General features: G+C 38.4%; 1 protein-coding gene across 18 annotated transcripts in view; it reads right to left on the bottom strand.

The window, feature by feature from the left end:
* GPHN (gephyrin) overlaps positions 1-21,543 on the bottom strand; it is a 301,803-nt gene that overhangs the window by 223,853 nt on the left and 56,407 nt on the right. For 3 of the 18 annotated variants that reach the window (XM_075754163.1, XM_075754168.1, XM_075754177.1), the window contains exon 2: positions 5,088-5,121. The exons of the other annotated variants lie outside the window; for them this stretch is intronic. The gene's annotated coding sequence lies outside the window, so the exon portion shown is untranslated. The remainder of the gene's footprint in view (positions 1-5,087; positions 5,122-21,543) is intronic. 18 annotated transcript variants of the gene reach the window in all.

The raw sequence follows: 21,543 nt of genomic DNA, 5'->3' as shown, positions 1-21,543 counted from the left end.
CTCCACTGAAGCAGTGCTAGGACTGAGCCAAGCTGACAGGTCTGCCAAGGTCAGCTCTAGAACTGAACTACCATGGCTCCTGAACTTAACACGGCTTCTAGCTCAACAATGACATCAGTTACCTAGACTGAAGTATGGGCAAAACAACTCAGGTGTGTCTACAAATAAAAACCTAAAAATATCCAGTAGGAATATTCAGAATTAGAGTGACACTAATCAGATACCAGTTTCATAGTCCTCAAGTAACAAAGCGCTATATTTTTTCCATCCAGCAATTTTCTCATGCAACAAAGCATTTCTCTTTGCCCTGTAGAAACAAACAATAAGTTTATCTCAGCCTTGTGATTTCGGTGGCATATCCACACTTGGGAAGAATGAAAACCACCTCTGCTTATTATCCGCCTATGCATATTCAGAGGTTTATGGGTTTCCTGACTATCAGCCTGTTTCCTTTGGTTTTATTTTAAGTACAGAGCTGCAAGACCAAAAAAAAAAAAAAAAAAAAAAAAGATTTACTTCTTCAGAATAGTTATCAGAATTACTGTGCTCTTGACACTTCTTGATGCTATGGTTAGCTGAAAAGCCAATACTGTACAGGACAAGTAATTAAAAAGCTCTTATAGCGGGTATTGGCAGGCAGTTCTGAGGGAGATGGCTGTGCTCAGCATGCCAGCTAATGCTCCTAAGCAGAAGGCAGCAAACACTGACTGCCAGAGGAAGCTTTCACTGGAGAGGCACTGTTCTGATACCAAACCCAACAAAATTCTGCCATTAAGCAGGGCTAAAAGAAAATGCTAAGCCAAGGAGACAGCTTCTGGCTTTCCCCATTTATTTTTGGAGGGCTCCTCAGCCTTTATGGCCAAAGGCAAGGTGATTGCAGCATGCTGTGAAGCCAGACACCCTGGGAAGCCTGAAATCATTAAAATACTCGTTTACACAGAAGGAAAAAAGATGAGTGAGTACAAATTCTAAGCGCGGGGGGGGGAATCCTCTTCTTGTAGCATCTCAATTACTGTACCATCTAGTCACCTTCCAAAAGTCAATTAAGTGAGATGCTTTAGATTCTTCCTCTTTTAATCCACACTTCCCTTTTTCTCCTCAGACATTATGTGGTTTTAACTATGTTTAAGACCACCTTATTCCTTGTACTCCTCATTACAAAAGCAGCAAAATACCTTCCAGTTTAAACAGAGAATGGAGATGTTCATCTTTGTTGCTCTCTGATTTGAGATTCTGCTTCACAGCCTTGGACAAGCACCAGAGAAAAGCCTGTGTGCGCAAATAGATTTTATCCTTGCTGTTGGCACTCCACTATGTCAAAGAATCAGTTATCGACCGTATACGTTATCCCTAAATTTCAGATGACAAGCTAGGTATGCTGAGCTCACTCTGTCTAGCACCTTCAAGTTCTTAAGGCCCTGAATTTGATTTTTCATTTGGAGATTTGTACAGAGAATAGACAGAAAAGAATGACTCCCTCACAGCCTTCACTGCATTATTAAAATGCTTTAAAGCAAACTTTCTTAAGGGCTTATGTCTAACTTGCTCAGGTATTATTAATGCAATCTTGTTATTTAGCTGAAAGGTAATGAATTACACAAAAACCACATTACCGGTTGCCAGGACTGAGCAGTCTTTCTTACCAATGGGATATGCTAGACAATGTTAATAGGAGATAACAGAACAGAAATCACTAATAAGAAATAGTAATACTTCCAACCTCGAACGCTTAATGACTTCTGCATGTAGAAATCAATCAATAGAACCTCTGTTCCAGATGCAGGCTCCAAAAGTTTTCGCCTCTGTCAACTTTTATATCACCATCTTTCACACACTGTTTTAACCTGCTGCTGGTTTTCTGTAATCTGATCTCCACCATAATGAATTGGCTGCTTTCTAAAAATGTGAGGGAAAGAAAGAGGAGGAAAACCAGATATCAGTGCTACAACACTGAAACAGTTGCATAACAATGAAAAAAAAAGTGAAATAATAGTGGCTTGGATTTGATAGGTATATTTCAGAAATACATTTAATAAAATAATTTTGCAAGGACTGAAATATTGCCCCTGTACTGCTTGAAGAGCAGAAGTAGTCACACTTGCACCAAGATTTGCACTTAGAAAACTATGACTGGGTATTTCCCTGTATATATCCCCCTCATAAACCCCACAGAGCGATTGTCCACTTGCCCATGCCAAGGGAAACACTGTATTGGGAGTCTTGGGGAAGACACGGTACTTGAGGATTTAGTGATCTTGAGCTGGCCATGCACACTCTGCTGGGCCTTGTACTTAGTTAAGGCCTGAGAAGCCCACGTCAGCATGAGTAGCGCTGCAAGGGCACCTGCTGGCATGCCTCAGGTGGCACTGGCAGATGCTGACAGAGATGCTGTTTCAGGCTCCCAGGAGATGAAAAATGACTGTTTGTTACACAAAATAAAAGGCACCAGGGGAGCGAAGACGAACATCTCCACAGACAGCATCTGGGCAGCGTGCTGTGGGAAAACCCACCTGATGCTGCATGAATGCTGGATTCCCAACCTCTGAAGGGACATAGAATTTAATCACTATCTGTATCCCTCTTTTTATTCTTTCTTTAATATTTTCATTACTTTTTCCCCCCCAGTCCGTGCTCACTTAACAACTTTTGTGCTTTCAACTTTATATACAGGTTTACATATAATTTTAGATACTCTATATAATCTTTATATAAGCTATACAGTTTAATATATAGCATTACATATAGCTATATCATTGGCTGGATTCTCCTGTATTATGGAAATAAAATATTTTTTTAAAATTCTACCAGTGAATATAATGAAGCAGGGAACAGCACATAGTACAATCACTCTAAAATACAATAAGGTGGGTTTTTTTAAGTTAAATGTTCATGAAAATAATAAAAAAATAAAAATTACACTAAAACTGTGTTTTGCTGACAAAGAGCCATGCAATGATATTCAACCATTAATTAAATGGCAGTCTAAAGTCATCAAGTAACCCAACAATTCATGAAAAATATAAATTTTGCCAAGACATATATATTATGAATAGTGAAAGGATAAATCCAAGACAGCACTGTAACACTTCACAGCCAGAATTCCAACGGCAGTACGTTCTCCTCCTGTAAAGCCACATGTTGCAAACAGTTATTCGCAATACCAAATGTAAACAAAATTTTGAAAGTAATCAGAAAGGTATGTTAAACCCTTAAATCAAGTTGTTTATTCATTCCTCAAATTCATAGAATCATAGAATGGTTTAGGTTGGAAAGGACCTTAAAGATCATCTAGTTCCAACCCCCCTGCCATGGGCAGGGACACCCTCCACTAGACCAGGTTGCCCAAAGCCTCATCCAACCTGGCCTTGAACACTGCCAGGGATGGGGCATCCACAGCTTCTCTGGGCAACCTGCTCCAGTGCCTCACAACCCTCAGAGAGAGAAATTTTTTCCTGATATCTAACCTAAATCTCCCCTCCTTCAGCTTAAACCCATTACCCCTTGTCCTATCACTCCATGCCCTTGTAACCAGTCCCTCTCCAGCTTTCCTGTAGCCCCCCTTCAGGTACTGGTAAGCCGCAATTAGATCTCCCCGGAGCCTTCTCTTCTCCAGGCTGAACAACCCCAACTCTCTCAGCCTGTCCTCATAGGAGAGGTGCTCCAGCCCTCTGGTCAGCTTCATGGCCCTCCTCTGGACTCGCTCCAACGGCTCCATGTCTCTCCTGTACTGGGGCCCCCAGAGCTGGATGCAGTACTCCAGGTGGGGTCTCACGAGAGCGGAATAGAGGTGCAGAATCACCTCTCCACTGCAGTTTTCAGTATTTCAGAATGAAAATGTTTGCATTTTTAGCCTTCAGTCTCCATATTCATACGATCATAACAGAGCCTACCACAATTTTGTCTTTGAAAAGAAAACAATAGCCATCTTTAATTAGGTAAAATATTTGGAATAGTGATACTAAGTCTCCAAAAGTTATTAAGATTAGTAGATATGTTATTAAGAGGTAAACTTGTTAAGAGTAACAGTTATTAAAGCTAATAGATATATCACACTATCTCCAACTATCTGATAAAGCTATTGAGATAGCAAGGGTTAAAAACAAGCAGTCTACAAATCAAACTAATAAAAACATGGTTACTGCACAATGAAAGTGATTTATTTATTTATTTCAGCTTTATTGTAAATACAATTTAGTAAGTATATGTTTCTGATACACCAATTTGAAACACTGCTTGCAATACCAATTTTTGTTCCCATTTCAGTATCTGCAATACATCTTTATTAATAAAAATGGATGCTGTTCCTAGTATAGTGTTTGTTAGGACTGGCACAAACTAATTGTCTGTAGGAATGAGAGAAAAAGCAAGAAGTACAGTTTGATTTACAGAATTCATATATAAATTTGAGATAAGAATTATTTCCCAATCATGGCAACAGCTGACTTTAATGCAGTGTTTTGTAGTGTTAAAAAACCTGCCCGCTTCTCATAACCTTGTCCATAATTAGGCATCTGATGTTTTCACATTTTAATTTTTAACTCATATTTAAAGAAAAAAAGATTAAATCACGTAAAAATTACACTTTCAAACAAGAGTCTTAAAAATTTTAAGAGGTAGCCAAAGATTATATAAGAATGGATGTTGAATGCAGAAGTGTATCACATAAAAACCCTAACTCCAACATACAGCTTTTTCAGTTCCTGTTGTAGGATACTGCATAACTTCAGGTATATCCTAAACTTTGAGTAGTACAAATATGCATTATGAGGAAAGGAAGTGCATTTCTTTGTTTCAACAGCAGTGGTAGATAATTGCCACTGCAAGTCCTTTACTCACAAGCTCATATATATCTCTGTGAATTCAAGCAAGACAGTTTTCTGAGTACTCAGTGAAACAGTGTTTGTAATAAACAAACTTGATTTTGATGAAATTAAAACATTTTTCCAAGCTTCGACAAAATTTATCTTTTTGATTTACACTAGGGTACAAATTTGAAAAAAAATGAGCCTGTTGTGCAGTATTTTGAAAAAACTTCTGCAAAAAGCAAGATATATAATTGCATTACTGCATACATCTGTCTTGCTTACCATAAAGCCTACTTCTTTATATATGGCAGTGATTCTGCAAGAAATAACAAGAAGAGAAAATTATTTCAAATATGTATTCCATGTCTAGTAATCATCCCAGAAGAGAGCATACAGTTACAAGAGCTATATTAGGAAAGTAAAAATGACAGCTTCTTCCTGCCCTTAAAATACAAAATGTTCCTGAAGTTCAACAGAATTGACCGACAAAGTTCACATCTTCCAGATAGCTACTCATCTTAGTCCTCCTCTTTGCTTGCTAGAGATTATCTTACGTAAATGGTAGCACCCATAATGTGCTGGCATTTTCTAGACATTCAAGAAGAGATAGTTCATGCCCCAGGGAGCTCAGACTCTGAAGACAGGCAGGTAGACAGAAGTCAGGGAAAGCAAAACTAAAAGTTAAACAAAACAACCAGATTCATTATCAGTATCACAGCCAAAATTGACCTGTAAGCTGCGAACGTGACAAGCTAAAAGGGTGATGGCTGGAGGGGAAGAACAAGCAGATGAAATCTTCTAGGTTGTGCCATGCACTGACGCTGCAGAGCAGAAAGCAAAATTGAGTGTGGAAAAAAAGCTGACAAACAAGCAAGTAGGAAGCTTGACAAGAGAAACATAAGCAGAAAGTCATAGTTTTATACTGTCTTTCATGTTCTAGTTTAACTTCTGTCATTTCTTAGAAACTAAGTAATTCTTTTTATTATGCTACTAGGGCTTTACTAATCAAATCACTTGGGTTCTGTCAACATTCTCAAAACATTAGTTTCTTACATCCCGCCCACACAAAAATGGTTATTTCAACAGAAAGGCCATTCTGTTTCCTTCTTTGAGGATATCCTTTGAAGAATGTGCTGGACTTAAAATACAGTCCTTGCTATGAGACTGGAAATGGAAATTAAATTTCTATCTTATTTTTCTCCATTGTTTTTTGCAAGTTTAATAGGTTGAGTGTTACATGAGCATTGGTATAATTCTACATAGTGAATGATGTTTTACACATAAGGTTTTCACAAAGCAAAACAACTGTCCAAGACCCTCAGAAAACTGGGAGAAAGGAGGTGCATGAATACCAGGTTTGCGTCACAAGTAAAGACTCCCTGTTTCTGTCCTTAAGTTCTCCTCCTTGCGTGCACAACTTTTACTTAGCTGAAATCTGCAAATCTAAGCAATTAATTCACAAAAAATATCTAAAGTGGCTCCAAAAACCTTTAAAACTTTTTATTTTTTTTTTTTAAACAGAAACAAATATAAATATTCTCCTACACTTTCCACAGATAAGGGCTACTTAATCATCTGCAATTCTGCTTCTCCAAAGTAATTTTCTTGTAAGATTTTTCTATTGTTTTCTAAACATCTAAACTAGAACAATGAGTCATGACTGAAGTCTGCTAACATTTTTGTTGTAATTTTGTTTTTTTAAAAATATTAAATATTTTTGGGAGACCACTAAGATCCAAGGCTCTGATCCAAAATCTCTATAAGATGTTCAGATTTCCATAGGATTAAAAACGTTGTCATAACATGTAAGGAAGAAATTCTTTACTGTGAGAGTGGTGAGGCACTGGAACAGGTTGCCCAGAGAGGTTGTGGATGCCCCATCCCTGGCAGTGTTCAAGGCCAGGTTGGATGGGGCTTTGGGCAACCTGGTCTAGTGGAGGGTGTCCCTGCCCATGGCAGGGGGGTTGGAACTAGATGATCTTTGAGGTCCCTTCCTACCCAAGCCATTCTATGATTCTATGAAGAATTTCCTATTTGAATAAACAAGAAAAATACCTCGTAACAACACTATATCATAGAATCACAGAGTGTCTGAAGCTGGAAGAGACCTCTGGAGGTCATCTGGTCCACCTGCCCTGCTCAAGCAGGGCCACCTAGAGCCACTTTCCCGGGACCTTGTCCAGATGGCTTTTGACTGTCTCCAAGGTGGGAGATGCCACTACCTCTCTGGGCAACTTGTGCCAGTGCTCAGTCCTCCTCCCAGTAAAAACGTGTTTCCTGGTGTTCAGAGGGAATCTCCTGTGTTTCAGTTTGTGCCAATTGCCTCTAGTTCTGTCACTAGGCACCACTGAAAAGAGCCTGGCTCGGACTTCTTTGCACAGTCTCTTCAGATATTTATATACATCGAGCCTTCTCTTCTCCAGGCTAGACAGTCACAGCTCTCTCAGCCTTTCCTCACCTAAGAGATGCTCCAGTCCTGTAATCATCTTTGTGGCCCTTTGTTGGATGCTTTCCAGTTATGTCCATGTCTGTCTCATGCTGGGGAGCCCAGAATTGAAAACTGCACACCAAGTGTGGCCTCAGCAATGCTGAGTAGAGGGGAAGGATCACCCTCCTCAACCTGCTGGCAAAACTTTGCCCAATACAAAGAAGACTAATGGTATCTTGGGCTGTCACAAGGGCACACTGCTGGCTCATTTCAACTTTGTGTCCACCAGGACCTCTGGGTCCTTTGTGTTAAGCTGCTTTCCAACTGGGTAGCCCTTAGCATGTCCTGGTCCCTGGGGTTGTTCCCCCCCAGCTGCAGGACTTTGCACTTCCCCTTGTTGAACTTCATGAGGTTCCTGTGTGCCTCTTTCTCCAGCTGGGGTGCCTCTGGATGGCAGCATGATCCTTTGGTGTATCAGCCAACTTAACTCAGTTTTGTGTCATCTGCAAACTTGCTGAGGGTGCACTCTGCCCCGTTATCCAGATCATTAATTAATATGTTAAACAGGACTGGACCCAGTATTGAACTGTGAGGTACACTGTTAGTTAGTGGCCTCCAACTAGACTTCATGATCACTGGCTGTTCTACCAGTTTTCAGTCCAGTCATTTCATCATAGAAGTTTATCATTGGCCAAGCATGACTTCCCCTTGGTGAATCCATGCCGACTACTGCTGATGACTTTCTTGTCCTTCGTACACCTGGAAATTTCAACTAAACCCTGTTTAGAGATCCGCTTCCAGGAAGTCAATGCAGTTTGAATACTAATGTACAAGATATACCTGTGAAGTTCCATCTTTAGAGTAGCCAAGTGAGAGAAGCATCATGCATTGTGATGCAGTGAGCAATCCTAATGCCATGCTCTGAATTTCAAAGGATAACATTTGGCAACAGGTAGCTGGGCTGCAGTATTTGTTCAAAGCCAACCAAAGTGTAAGGATTATAGGCTTCTAACCAAGATTAGAAGCAAATGGGTATATTCATATTCAAGAAATCAATTTTCCAAAGACAGTGAGCTACCAAGAGCTGCTGTTAGGAAAGAGCATATTTCTAAAAAGGAAGTTAGACCCTTTACAGAGACTCTTTGTTGACTGCACCTCCGCTCTCCTGTGGTGACTTATAAGCCACCTCCCTGCTCTCTGCCTTGGCTTCCCACACCCTACTCCTTCCACGCTGTCTATTTTCAATGTACGCTCTTCCAGCGGAGATCATGTGCCATGAAAGTTTGTTCCTCATCTTAATTTGAACCACTAGGTGCTGCTGCAACACAGACAATAAATAATTACAGCATAAACTGTCCCATAAAATTATCTAGGACCTACACTGCATGTGACAAGACTGATCTTAGACCAGTTCACAAGAACTCTTGGTAATGTCATCCTTTTGCCATGCTGCAACAGAAAACGAGCAGTTTCCAGCCTAGGGAGTGATCTTCTGTTTTTCTTGGACTACCAGCTTAATTCACTGATCTGTGATTCAAAAGCCACACATGAAAATCGAGCATAGATCAGTCTGTCTGCCATTGTGCTCTCCTTCTAAGCTAAGTATATAATGGCCAGAAACATGCCAATGCTCACTCTCAGAATTGGAGTTTCCAGCAGAGCACGTAGCATACTTGCTTGTAAAACATGGGTAGCCTGGCCATCAGCCAGGACCCTTCCTTTGCATCTCCAATCTCTGAGAAACCCTAGCTATCTCAACTCTTCCCTAACAGAAGATTTATAAGCATTACTAGCTTATCACAGTTCTCAGGACAAGGAGTCCCAGGATGAGTTCTTCTGTTTGCTTCCCTCAGGCTGTATCAGGTATATCTGGCTGTTAGGAAGTTTTAAAATCTACTAACAAATGGAAACTGGGCAGCCACTACCAGACCAGTCTCTCCAAGAAACGGATATGATTTGACAGAAACATTATGACACTATTATAACAGGTATGCAAATAAGATTTGTGAACAACAAACATAGTCATAACTGTAAGACTGCTCGCACAGACAATTCAAACTAATAGCTTTTAATTTCTGCTTCTCTTTTTGCCAGAGGAGTTGTATTCCAAACTGAATTTGAAATAAACTGATGTCTTCTGTGGGAGATAAATTATAGATATTAAGTTGACTCTTTCAGTTCCATAACACATAGTGCTGACACCTTCCTGAGGTCTGTTCTTCTCCAAACAAAAAATACAAGAAAGGAAAGATTTCCATTCTATATAGTGAGTCACATTATCACCTCCTTTTAGAATGACAAATATAACACCACCACTAACTGTGAGAGCTGTTGCCTTAATCACAAATATTTCTAACGTTTTAAATAGTTGTCTGGGAGCATATAAACAGTTTACAAAAAAAGCCTGCCATATTCTAGCTGACTGTCACCAGTACTAAATTCTTTTTATCATCCAGTTTGGATTGAATCCCTGGAGGTCCAGGAGTACTCTTAGTATCCTCCTAACATCATGGACTACATAAATTTCTTTTTTAGGAGGATTAAACTTTTCACTGCTGCAACCACAAAACCCAAAATCATTCTTGAAGGAAAAGGAAAAACATTAGTGGATTTTGCTTTGAAACCTTCCCTTATATCCCAGTGAAAAAGCGCACAGTCACGTAACCATGCTGTCAAAGACCCTGTCAGCCTCCCTACAAGGAAGAGGAGGTAGGAAAACCAGTAGTGAAAGGCAGTTGACTGACTACACCCCAGTGCTGCAGAAACCTTTGGGTTTAGGTGACAGCTGAAACACCTCCTCTCATTTTTTCTGCTTCCAACAGGAATTATTCTACACGGGAAGACTTGAAGTCAGTTGTCATTTCTGGCTCTGTATCAATTTGTATCATTTAGTTTGATCATTTTACAATACAATCCAAACAAGCTCACCCAGTAATTCAATTAATCTGTCAGCAGGGATCAATTGACCAGTCTGCAGAATCTGGCCTGCAGTTTTCTTCCCAGAACAGACAGGGAACAGTTGTTTCAACAATGACAGATGTAGCCTGAACAAATGAAAATTTCCTCCTGTATCCTCAGTCTGGCTCTTATGGCTGCTGAAGAAGGACCATGCTTTCAGTGGAGATACCCACCCTTTTCTTCTGTATCTCATTCCTGACGCAAATTTGTCTGGCATTTGCTTATATAGACTTCTGATCCACAGTATATCTCTTTTAAAGGAATCCTGGAGAGGAATTTGGTAATATTGATGCAGGAGGACTTGACTACCATGCTCAGTATAACTGTCAACTGTCTGGTTTGGGGTTTGGAGTTGAGCTTTTTTCCAAAAAAAATAAGGGACAAAATAAACAATGGTGACCTGAAGTAGAGTGTATTTCCTAAGGCTTTAAAAAAAGGCTTACCACAACTTAATTTTTTAAGTTTCTTTTTCTTAGCCACATCACATTGACAGTCTACAGTTATCTCACAATCAACATATACTCCTCAAATTCATTCTTCTCCACCATTTTCAGCTGACAGAAGAAATTCATTACAATATTTTTCTAGATATGAAGTATACAAACTTGCATTGTAACACCTTAACATTTTATGTCAGTCCAGACTCACTTTCTTTTACATAATATTTTACTTGTATCAGTGATGCTTCCCAGCTATTATTGCCCCAATGACAATACTATTATTAGGTAGAACTGGAAGGATATTCTTCCAATGTTCCAATAAGCCCGTTCTCTTCTATTTGTGTCATGTTTAAGTAGTTTTCTACAGGACAAGATAAATCTTACAAACACATTGAGTCATCATATAAACTTTACATTTTGTATTCAACCATTGTAAAGACACTGTAACCAAGGAGTTCTGTAGGATAAGTGGCAGTGGTCTAAACCTGACCAATTTAACTAAGTTCCCATGTACTACTATTACTACTTGTTTGACTGAAGATCAGCCAAATGATCTACTTAATGAAACGAAGTTTAGCCTTAGCAAAATCTACTTGTCAATGCTGAATTTCATGCTACTTTTGTTTGCCTCCCTATTTTGAATTATTCTTTCATTAATATTTGAAGACTACTGCCCTTTGATCAAACTAAAATGCCTTGTAATTCCACCCCTACCTAAAGATAGGCATAAAAATTTGCTATTTTGTAGTTATATGGCAGTCTGCCCAACTTATTTAAAATCCCTGCTACCTACTTACAAGACTGGACTATGCAGAAAAAGGATTCTTTTTCTACTCCACTTCAAAAGAAACTCCTGGGATAAAATTCATATGCTTAGGCTGCAGACTGCAATAAACATTTGGGTCTTAAGTGTCTCTTTCATTATCTTCTTTATTTTTGTCTAATATGGTAAGCTTCTACATGTGAATCAACAACACTGCAATAATGCAGAAGAGCTCTCCTCGATCAGAGAAGAATTCGCTTCCTGGGAGCATTTGTTTCTATCCTTGCCACGAACTTGCTGCAAATCACTGGGCCAAGTCTCTTCTCACGTGGTGCCTGACACGAGCATCCCTGTAAACCAGTCCCAAAGGACCATGCACTTCCAACAGCTACAGTCATCAAGGCACACTGAAGAAATGAAATACGTTGTTAATATGAAGAATTTAGAAAACTAGGAGGTCTCAAAGCAGACATCAAAATAGCATGACACTTTTGACCAGATAAACTTTAAATCTCTGTTCCTCTGTTTGCCATTTGTGGAAAGGAATAACACTTCGCTACATAAGAGAAGACATATTTATCTCACTTTCAAACAAACTGACATGCCAAGATCACGAATTATAGGAAACTTGGCAGCAAAATTAGTTACTTTTTATCCATTGTACTCCTGGGATGGTAAAGGCAGCTTACTGCTCACAAAAAATGATGAAGTTATAAAGAAACGCATAGCTACATATTTATAGCATTGATGAATGAAGTTCCCCATAGGAAAGGAAAAAATTTTATGATTATAGACTAACATGATGTTCAGGCTTAAGCAGACAGGCATTTTAAATCCAGGCTCTTACTAAATTTGATGTGCTGAGGTTTCTAACCTCTACAACATTTAACATAGTTTTGAAATGCATAATTAAAGGCTGAATAAGGTCCCTAGATTCAGCAATACGTGGTGGAAGTGCATGTTTTACAGTATAAATTATTTTTTTCTCTAGTTAAGGAAATATACTCTGTATTATCTTTTGAGATTATAAATGGAAAGGAATACAAAGAAGCCTTACTGGTTTTGACTAACATTCTTCTAGGTAACTATATTTCTGGCAGCTACCATAATTTTACTTTTATGGATACTCCTTGTAAGATGTTCTATAGCAGCAGACACTTTCATTTTGTCCTGAAGAAAACTGGAATTTCATATTCAATTTCACATTATCTGTACAGAACTGGATTCTGCTTTAGAAATAAACTAACATGAATTTTGGAAAGGAAGGAGAACAAGATTGTGGGTAGTCTTAGTAAAAAAAAAAAAAAAAAATCCCCTTCACAGTCTACAAAAGACAGCTGAATGAATAGCAAAGGTGTGGGGGGGGGCAATCTAAATGAAAAGTGTTTGCTAAACACCTGTTATCTATCACCATACTATTATTTTCCTCATATACCTACGCATCTATTAGAACGATTATTAGCAATATTCATTTCCTGGAGTACAAATTTTCTAAGTACCTATCCATGTCTTAAAAGGGATGTTCATATCAAAAGAACAACAATTAAAAGCTATTGTTACAAACAGGCAAAAACATGTTCCCTATTGTCTTCCTAAATGTTTTCCTAACAGCACCCACCAGAATCTTTTGTTCCAGAGTGAACTCTGCTTATCAGCTCCAGTCACTGTCACTAGCAACTTTGTGCAGCTCTACTTTTATCTCATGCAGGCAGCCCTGGAGAACAGTACTGCAAGGGCAAACATTGCAAGAGCAGTGCAGTATTCTTGTTTTAAGGACTGCCACATCAGGATGTCCCACAAACAAAATGTATTGTCCCGTCACTCTCATCACAAGCCAAAGTAAACCATTTACTTGCAATATTCCAAATAAAAATCTCCCCAATCCCAAGGGTTACAAACAGAGATTAACAGAAAATCTAAAAAGACGTTCACATCTCTGACGTAAAGTCGGATTTAAGATTGTTCTTAATCTTAAAGCAAGTCTCATTCTCTGCACGAGTCAGATGTCGAGACGCTTCCCATGCACAAGCCTTTCTTATGCAAGACTTGCACCCTTAGGTTAGCTAAGAAAAGGATTTGGGGGATTGTGATAAAAACACACATGTTTCTCTTCTGTTTCATTTGGATTCAAATCCTCATTCTCTTTGTTCCATCAAGATTACTGATCGACAGCTTTTTTAGAAAGCAGTTTCAAAACTCCTCTCCTGGATTACTGGCTGACTCAAGAATTCTGGAAAGAATAATAACCTCTTGGAAGTCTAGAGGCAATTGCCTCCTGTCCTGACAGCAATCAGAACCTTTTAATAAGTATCTTCACACCCAACTAGACACAACTATAAGCAAATAGTGGCTTTAAAGTGAAAGAAAATAGTTTTCTTGTCTACTATGGCAATACTAAAATCTCAGTGTAAAGTTCTTCAGTGTTACATTTCCTAAAATTTGATATATTTCATATTTGTATTTCATATAAAACCTTGCATAAATTAACAACCACACTTTATACAAACCTACAGGTAGGATTAATGTATCCAGTTTATCACTGGATTTTGATTTGGGCCAATTACAACCACTTTACAACTCTGACACAGTAAGAAAGCAATTGTAGGAGGTTCAACTTATCTTATGGCTTCACTCTGGAAGACGCTGTTTACAATCCTGAAGGGAAGCACTTGTTGAAACAGCAGAGGTATACACGTTTCCCACTGCATGAGATGGATCAGGGTTGCCACTTACTGGAACTTCCATCAAATTCAGCTCTTGATAACACAATGCTAAAAGGTCAGATCCTGCCTATGAAGGAATACTAGGCTGATCACATACTGACAGGATGAATGCTTAAAATAATTTATCATGAATCTTGACATTCTCCTTTCCAGTTATATACCTGTGTCGTGGTTTAACCCGGTGTGCAGCTAAAACAACCACACAGCCATTCGCTTACTCCTTCTCTCCCAGTGGGACTGGGGAGAGAATGGGAGGGGGGGAAAAAACAAACAAACCCCACAACTCATAGGTTGAGATAGACAGTTTAATAGGACAGAAAAGAAAAAAAAAAAAAGAAAAAAGAAAAAAAAAGAATATACAAAACAAGTGATGAACAGCACAATTGCTCACCACTCATAGTTGATGCCCTGCAAGACCCCGAGCTGCTCTGTCTCCTGGCCCACACCCAATTACATATGGAGAATGATGTCATAGGGTATGGAATATCCCTCTGGCCAGTTTAGGTCAGCTGTCCTGGCTCTGTCCCCTCCCAGCTTCTTGGACACCCTCTGCCTTGCCATTAGCAGGCCAGTATGAGAAGCTGAAAAGTCCTTGACTGCTTGGCAACTACTAAAACGATCAGTGCGTTATCAACATTATTCTCATCCTAAATCCAAAACACCACCAGCTGCTAGGATGAAAATTAACCCTATCACTGCCAAAATCAGGACAACCTGCTCAGCTCTTCTTTAAATACCTAACAAATATATGTAAGCGTTGTGTAGTTGAAGACCTCTTCTTGGCTTTATTAACTGATCAGGAAGAACGAGACGGCATCATGAAAATAACAATCTCCCACTGACCAGACACCTCAGACTGCAGAATCAGCTCCATATTCAGGAACAATTCCTTCTCAGAACTTCTCAATAACAATAGGACATATTGTCTATTTCAAAATATTTGCCTACATTGAGATAGTTGAAATCTGGAAAACAGATTACAGTTTAGGACTGTATATACAATTCATAATCACAAGGAACCTGGATACACAAAATAGTCTTTTGCTTCCCAAGCTAAGACAGCTGGATATACTACCCTTTAGCTTTACCCCTTACTATCCTTTTAGCTCTCCCATTGCAAGCATATGGTTTTGTGCTACTGGTTAATTATTCATTGGAGCACATGCTAAGAGAGGCTAACTAATGGCAATCCTGAGCTGCTGGACTTCCAATCCCTATTCCAAGTATTTATTTTCACAAAACCCCCAAACTTTTATATATAAAAATAATTAAATCTTTAAATTATATAATTTTACTTTTATTATATATATAATTTATATGGTTTTTATTTCTTTTTCTGTAATTCTGAAACTTGTCTCCAAGAAGCACAGTTCAATTAAAATATCAATTCCTCAGCTGAATAGTTTTTCAATTCAAGATACTTTCCTATCTGCGTTAGCACAAAGGCTCTGCCTCATCAACACCATCACATCCTCCTGGCATCCACTCTTTTCAATATGGAAGACAAAACCAATAATTAGATCCCCAGCAAAATTTCATGGTTTAAAAAGTTAATGTCATTACAGAATCGCTCATAGGTATTCATTGAAGCTAAATGACAATACTATTTTTGATTTAATAATTTGCTGAATGGTTGGAAACAGGATACACTGAAAAAACCCAAACATAAAAACCACACAGATGCAAAAATTCTCATACTCCTTCTTTCCAGAGCACATCTTAAATGCAAATAATATATTTAAACCAATTTCGAACTCAGCCAATTCAGCCAATTTAACAAGCAGGAAAAAGAAATGAGAACGTGGGTTTTGATAAAGCAGCTGGCATTTGCTTCAGAAATAGCAAAACTATGTGTAAGGAAACAAAATTAACTTTGTTCCTCAAAATAGCCTCCTGCTATCAGACAGGTAGATCATAATGTACAACGCATAAAACATTCTAGATGGAAAGAACACAGGGAGATTTTACAAAAAAGTTATTCCCCCCCAGCTCCCCACCTTGAATGTGCTGAATTCAGGAAAGGGTATGTGTGCTGGGAAGAGATATCAACTTCCTAATTTGAGAAATGATTTAAAAAACAAAAGAGAAAATACTATCTTGTCAGTAACTAAGATTTAACTAGTTTATTGGGGGGGTTTAAAACATTATATATAAATTGGACATACTAGTTATTAAACCCAGATATTTATGATGAGCTTTTCACTGGTCTAACCATAGCTTTATGCCAAATTTAGTTTTAGCTACCTTAAAATACTAGATTAAGGGTGTGATCCCTCTCTTGAATCACCCAAGGAGAGTTAGATAGCAGATTTCTTTCCAAGTTTAAGCTTATGTAAATAGCGCATCAAATACATGCAACTGTTTCTCCTGGGTAGGTTAAGCCTTAAAGGACGAAGCAGGAAAAGGGAAAAACACGGATTTTAAATTAAAAACTACATTCTCGGGAGTATATTTCAAGAAGATTCAAGTTCCCCTTCACGAAATGGAACTGTATCTTCACCTGTAAGTTGACTGAAGATTTTATCTCTCCTTTTCACATTCATCTTTATTATGGCTTGTTTTTGCTTTTCAAATGTTTGGCCATGCAAACCAGACATATTTGTAGGAGCAGAGCACTTCTGATGGAGAGCAGTTATCTTGAAACAAGTGCTGCATCATTTGTGCCTTGTTCTTGTACCTATTATTCCAGCCAACATATAGTTAAATAATAGTTTACTTTTACATTTAAAAATGCTAAGATTTTTAACACTGCATGGATAGGAAACATCCTGGAAAAAAGCACTGCAGAAAGAAAAAAATCCCCACAAATGGGGGAAGAATGTGAAGTAGCTCCCTAGCTAATCCTGCATGTCATCTCTTCGTTGTCTGTCACAGTGTTGTAACCGAACAGAATGAAGGATCATTACCTGCTATTGCAGGGGGAAGAAAAAAAAAATCAATTGCTGTTGCTAAATGAACTGTACTGAGAATAGTATGATAATGATAGCGATAACTTTTTGTAATTCTTCTTTAACGTCAGATCAAGAGCATTCCGTAATATCAATGCCATCACTGTTCCCCATATATTTAAATAAGCTGACATTAAGAACACAAGAGTGAGTGTGCTAGGTCAGACAAATGTCTGTTGAGCTCAGGCTCTCTTACAGTGGCAAACAGAAGACACCCAAGAAGCATTAAGCTTATTAAGTAGTAATAATTCTACAGAACACTGTATCAGGCCCAAACTTTTCAGAGGCTCCGAAGACCTGAAAAAGTATTTATCCTTATTTTCTCTAGTGAATGCTTCTTTCATTAAGTTCATGAACATAAAACATTTAGTATCCACAACATCGTACAGCAAGAATTTACATGCTACATTGTATGTGAAGAACCATCCCCATTTGTTTGAGCATGCTAAATGCTTGTTTTATTTGATGGTCCCTACTTCTCAAAGTGAAAAGGGTCTTGCAAGTCAGGCAGGGCAATGACCTCCCCAACACGGGGTACAGTCCCATAGTACTCAATTTAGAGCACAGCATGTCTGTTGACAGCAACCAGGGTCAGCCACAATCCAGCTATCTGTATCTAGCCCAGCTAGCCTTAACTACAGGCAGACAGGCCTGGAGTGGGTGCAAAACCTGTTCTTACAGCCAGGGCTCCGACACTAGAAGCAGCAAGACCACTTTCCTGTGTCACTGAGAAATCATCAGAAAACATTATAATAAATTGGCAGCCTGTAATAAAATGATTATAGTCCAAAGAAGCCAGGAGAACATAATTAGTATGCATGGTTTTGAATGCTGAACTAAGAGAGTGATTATTTAAACATTGGAAATTACAATTTCTTTTATTTCATTTATTTAAAATAAAACTTGCATCTTCCGTGAGAGTTAGGAGTAGCAATTCTTATATAGGTGACCCAAACACACTTTCCAAATGCTACAAATAGAAACCTGAAACACCTGGTAGAAGATTGAGCGTCTTCTAGGAAAACTAGAGGATAATTAATCCTCAAAGCCCATGATAGGAAAAAGCAGAAACTCCCCGAGACCCCAGATATGCAGAGGGCTAGACACCATGGTTAGGGTTCCTGCAGAAACATCCAAGACAAAGCAACATGCATCACAGATGGAGTAACATGCCTTCAACACTTTCCTTTGAATCATCTACACCATGAATTTACTTCTGGTAACAGCATCATCAAAGAACTGCAGTGAGAAACCACCAGGTGAATAAGCTGCAACATGAGATTACATTCAGTCCACAGGTTTTATGGTCACCTTCACCACATCACTTCCAAGCAACAATGCTAAAGCAAGCATATGCAACAAACCAATGATAGGAGGCTTTTTTGCTCCCCAGAAGGAAATCACTTCATTGCTTACAATATTTCAAAAGCATTAGCATTTTTCTTAGTCCTTCCAATATTCATCTGCGTACAGTAAGCAAGGCTAACCCACAGAGATGGGAAAAATAAAGCTAAAAATATCCTGTTTGAATTGTAAAGTCAGAGAAAAAACTGGAGGAAGTATTTGACGTTGCCCAACAAAATCAAAGTAGTTTTCACTTAAACCAAAGCAGTATTCTGAGCTTCAGATATTCAGGCAATTTTTGAAGAGGAATTTCAAAAAGTAAAGGCAGTGACTAGATTTTCCTCTCATGCACAGCTGGCAGCAGATAAAATATATAAAGCTGCTTGAGAAAGAATCTCACAGTTAAGTAGTAAACAACCAGTAAGGTGGCACAGACAACATGGCTGTCAGTATCAGAATAAATTACAACTGAAGGAAGCAGGAACCCCAAATCTACTATGAAAGAATAGGTAAGTAAGATGATTTTGCTTGTATAGTGATATGCTTCAGAAATGTTTGTTTTCCTCAACATAATACTTTTGAAAGTCTGATTCTTTTTTTTTTTGCTAGATATTATGAAAAATATAACAATAAGCTAGAAATAGCCTGCCTTCATTTTAGAAATTTAGAATGTGAGCTGTAATTTTGGTTTCTGCTTAAATAACCTGTGACTTTTTGTAATAATTTTAGTGAAACTGGTCATCAGTCAAGCCTAGCAACAGTAACATGCTAATCAAATATTATCCAAACTCTCTCTTACCTGTCAAAACTTGACTGGGCAGCCACAGAAATATTAGAGACACTGGGTTATTAGTTTAGACAAAGGAGTCAGTTCATCAGTAATGAAGTATTTTAAAAACTGTCAGCATACAGATAAGCAAAGGAAAGGCAAAAGTTCAGAAAGCAGAAAATTATCAGATATCGAGAGCTCATGGACAAGAAAGGGCTTGAAATTTCACTGAAGAGACGCCACAGTTTTTGAGCAAATTGCTTTGTAGAATTTCTTTTAGAATTTGCAACACCTAAACAACTGCTAGTGAAATTTTGCAGGATAACTGATGGACATTTTGATTAGTGAAAAAGCTAAAAGGAAGTAACTTCCTTTACGTGAAAGAGGAAAATGTGAGCCAGAATGGAACAGTACATTTGGGATTTTTTTTTTTTCCTGGTTTAAGTGTTTTACAAAGATACTGAATAGCAAAGCCTCAAGTATGAAGTAATTTATAAACATAAGACCTTCAGTCTTCTTACTTATCCTGCAGGGAAAGGTAAAAAGTATGAAAGGATGACAAAAGGTGAACAATTGAGTTTCCTTAACAGAGAATACTAAGCATTAAGCATTATGATATTTTTTTCCTCTAAAATGCAAACAGTTATTACATTCCAAGCAGCTACTAAGAGCAGTTTGATAGCATACACTTTTTCCTGGTGTGAATGGCTAGTAGCACAGTTTGCAACTGCCATGCTGTGCTAGGAAACATATCAAGCATATATGTAGTTCTCTCACCAAAACCATGCTTTTGCCAACACAGTGAAATTTATTTTATAGAAGTAAATGAGAAAAATTGTTTAGGTGGTATAAAATGCATCAAAACTGGGGGAATTTTCCTCGTGCAATGTCACAAAAATCTTATTGCTTTTTCTACAACTGTTGTACCACAAAGGAACTTCAGATCAAGTCTACTGAACCTGATGTACATTCCCTAAGCTGAGGAAAGATGAAACAGAAAAATAAATAACATATAACAACTCACCCAAAGACAGCAGAGCAAATTAATAGAATGCTCCTGCAATTATATACGTTGCAGAGTTTGCTTAATGTCCATAGATTATCACTTTTTTGTTGCTGTGAAGTTTTAATGCAAGACTTTTCTTTATACACCATTTATGGACAGGCAGCTGTTATGTGAATTTTAATTCAACTCACTTTTGAGACAAACACAGTTAAAGCAGTTGTGCTTCTCACCACAATCAGGAAGTATGTGAGTCAGTCAGATTGAAACATTTAAATTACTTGTTTGAGGTCTGTTACTTGCCAAGCACAACTCCCACCCATTCTACACCAGCCTAAGAATGACGGGCACCCAACTTCTTGCCACCCCAAAAGTCTGAAAGCATGTAGCTGGCACACCCATTACATACTGCCTGCTCTTCTCACAGGCTAGAAGCCCTGGGAGTGATCAGTCTCTTCCTAGGCAAATTCTCTCATACAATAAGGACCCAAACTTACTTCAACTGAACATGCGAAGACATAGGTTGCTTACTCCCAAATTATTTCAAGTGCTTGATCCACCTGACTGATGGGTGGTAGCAGTTCTGGGCACAAATCAGAGTCATGCTATTTCTGGACACACACACAATGTACGTGGAAAAATGTTACGTTACTTGTAATTACTATTTCTAAATTGAAAGAATCACGTTAAAAGCCATAACCTCAAATGCTCCTGGCCAAATTAGTAAATAAATTTCTGCAATGTTGGAAGATAACAGGCTGTAGGAAGACAGCAGGCTGCAGTTTGAACTAAAGGCTGCAATAAGAACCAATGACAGCACCATTCCTTCCTTCATGTCACCCTTTGTGTCATCCTCTGTCTCAGTCCAGCTTTTTCAGTCAAGAGCCACTAACTGCATTTGAAAGGCTGCTGCCTTCACTAACAAGGCAGAGCATCTGCTCCTACAACAGAGATTCCTTTCCCTGCAGTGAAATTTTAAAGATTTCTTCTTCAAAAACAGCAAGATGACTAATTAGCAAACTTCTCAGTACAAACACCAAACAGAAAATGTTTACACTGTTACAATGGCTAACACTTCTCTCCCAACAGGGTGTAAAAAAAAAAAAAAAAAGAAAAGAATCAGTTCTACAGATATAAGATGGATCTTCTCCGCTTATGACACAGCTGTGATTTTTAGCAACTAAGTTACACAACAAATGCATACTGGAGTTTTCTTCCAGGCTCTGAAGAGAATATCGACTTTTGAGAGATGCAGCTGTTCACCATGACAGCTACCACAACATTCAAAGAAATTCAACTACCTAAAGCTAAGATACACAACAGGGAGATGCATGATGTCCACTACAAAACACACGCAAAAAA

The sequence above is a fragment of the Balearica regulorum genome, chromosome 5 (genome assembly GCF_011004875.1).
Source record: "Balearica regulorum gibbericeps isolate bBalReg1 chromosome 5, bBalReg1.pri, whole genome shotgun sequence".
In the NCBI taxonomy this organism is placed as follows: domain Eukaryota; kingdom Metazoa; phylum Chordata; class Aves; order Gruiformes; family Gruidae; genus Balearica; species Balearica regulorum.
The sequence above is the reverse complement of the archived record's forward strand: the minus strand, read 5'-3'. Positions and strand labels throughout refer to the sequence as shown.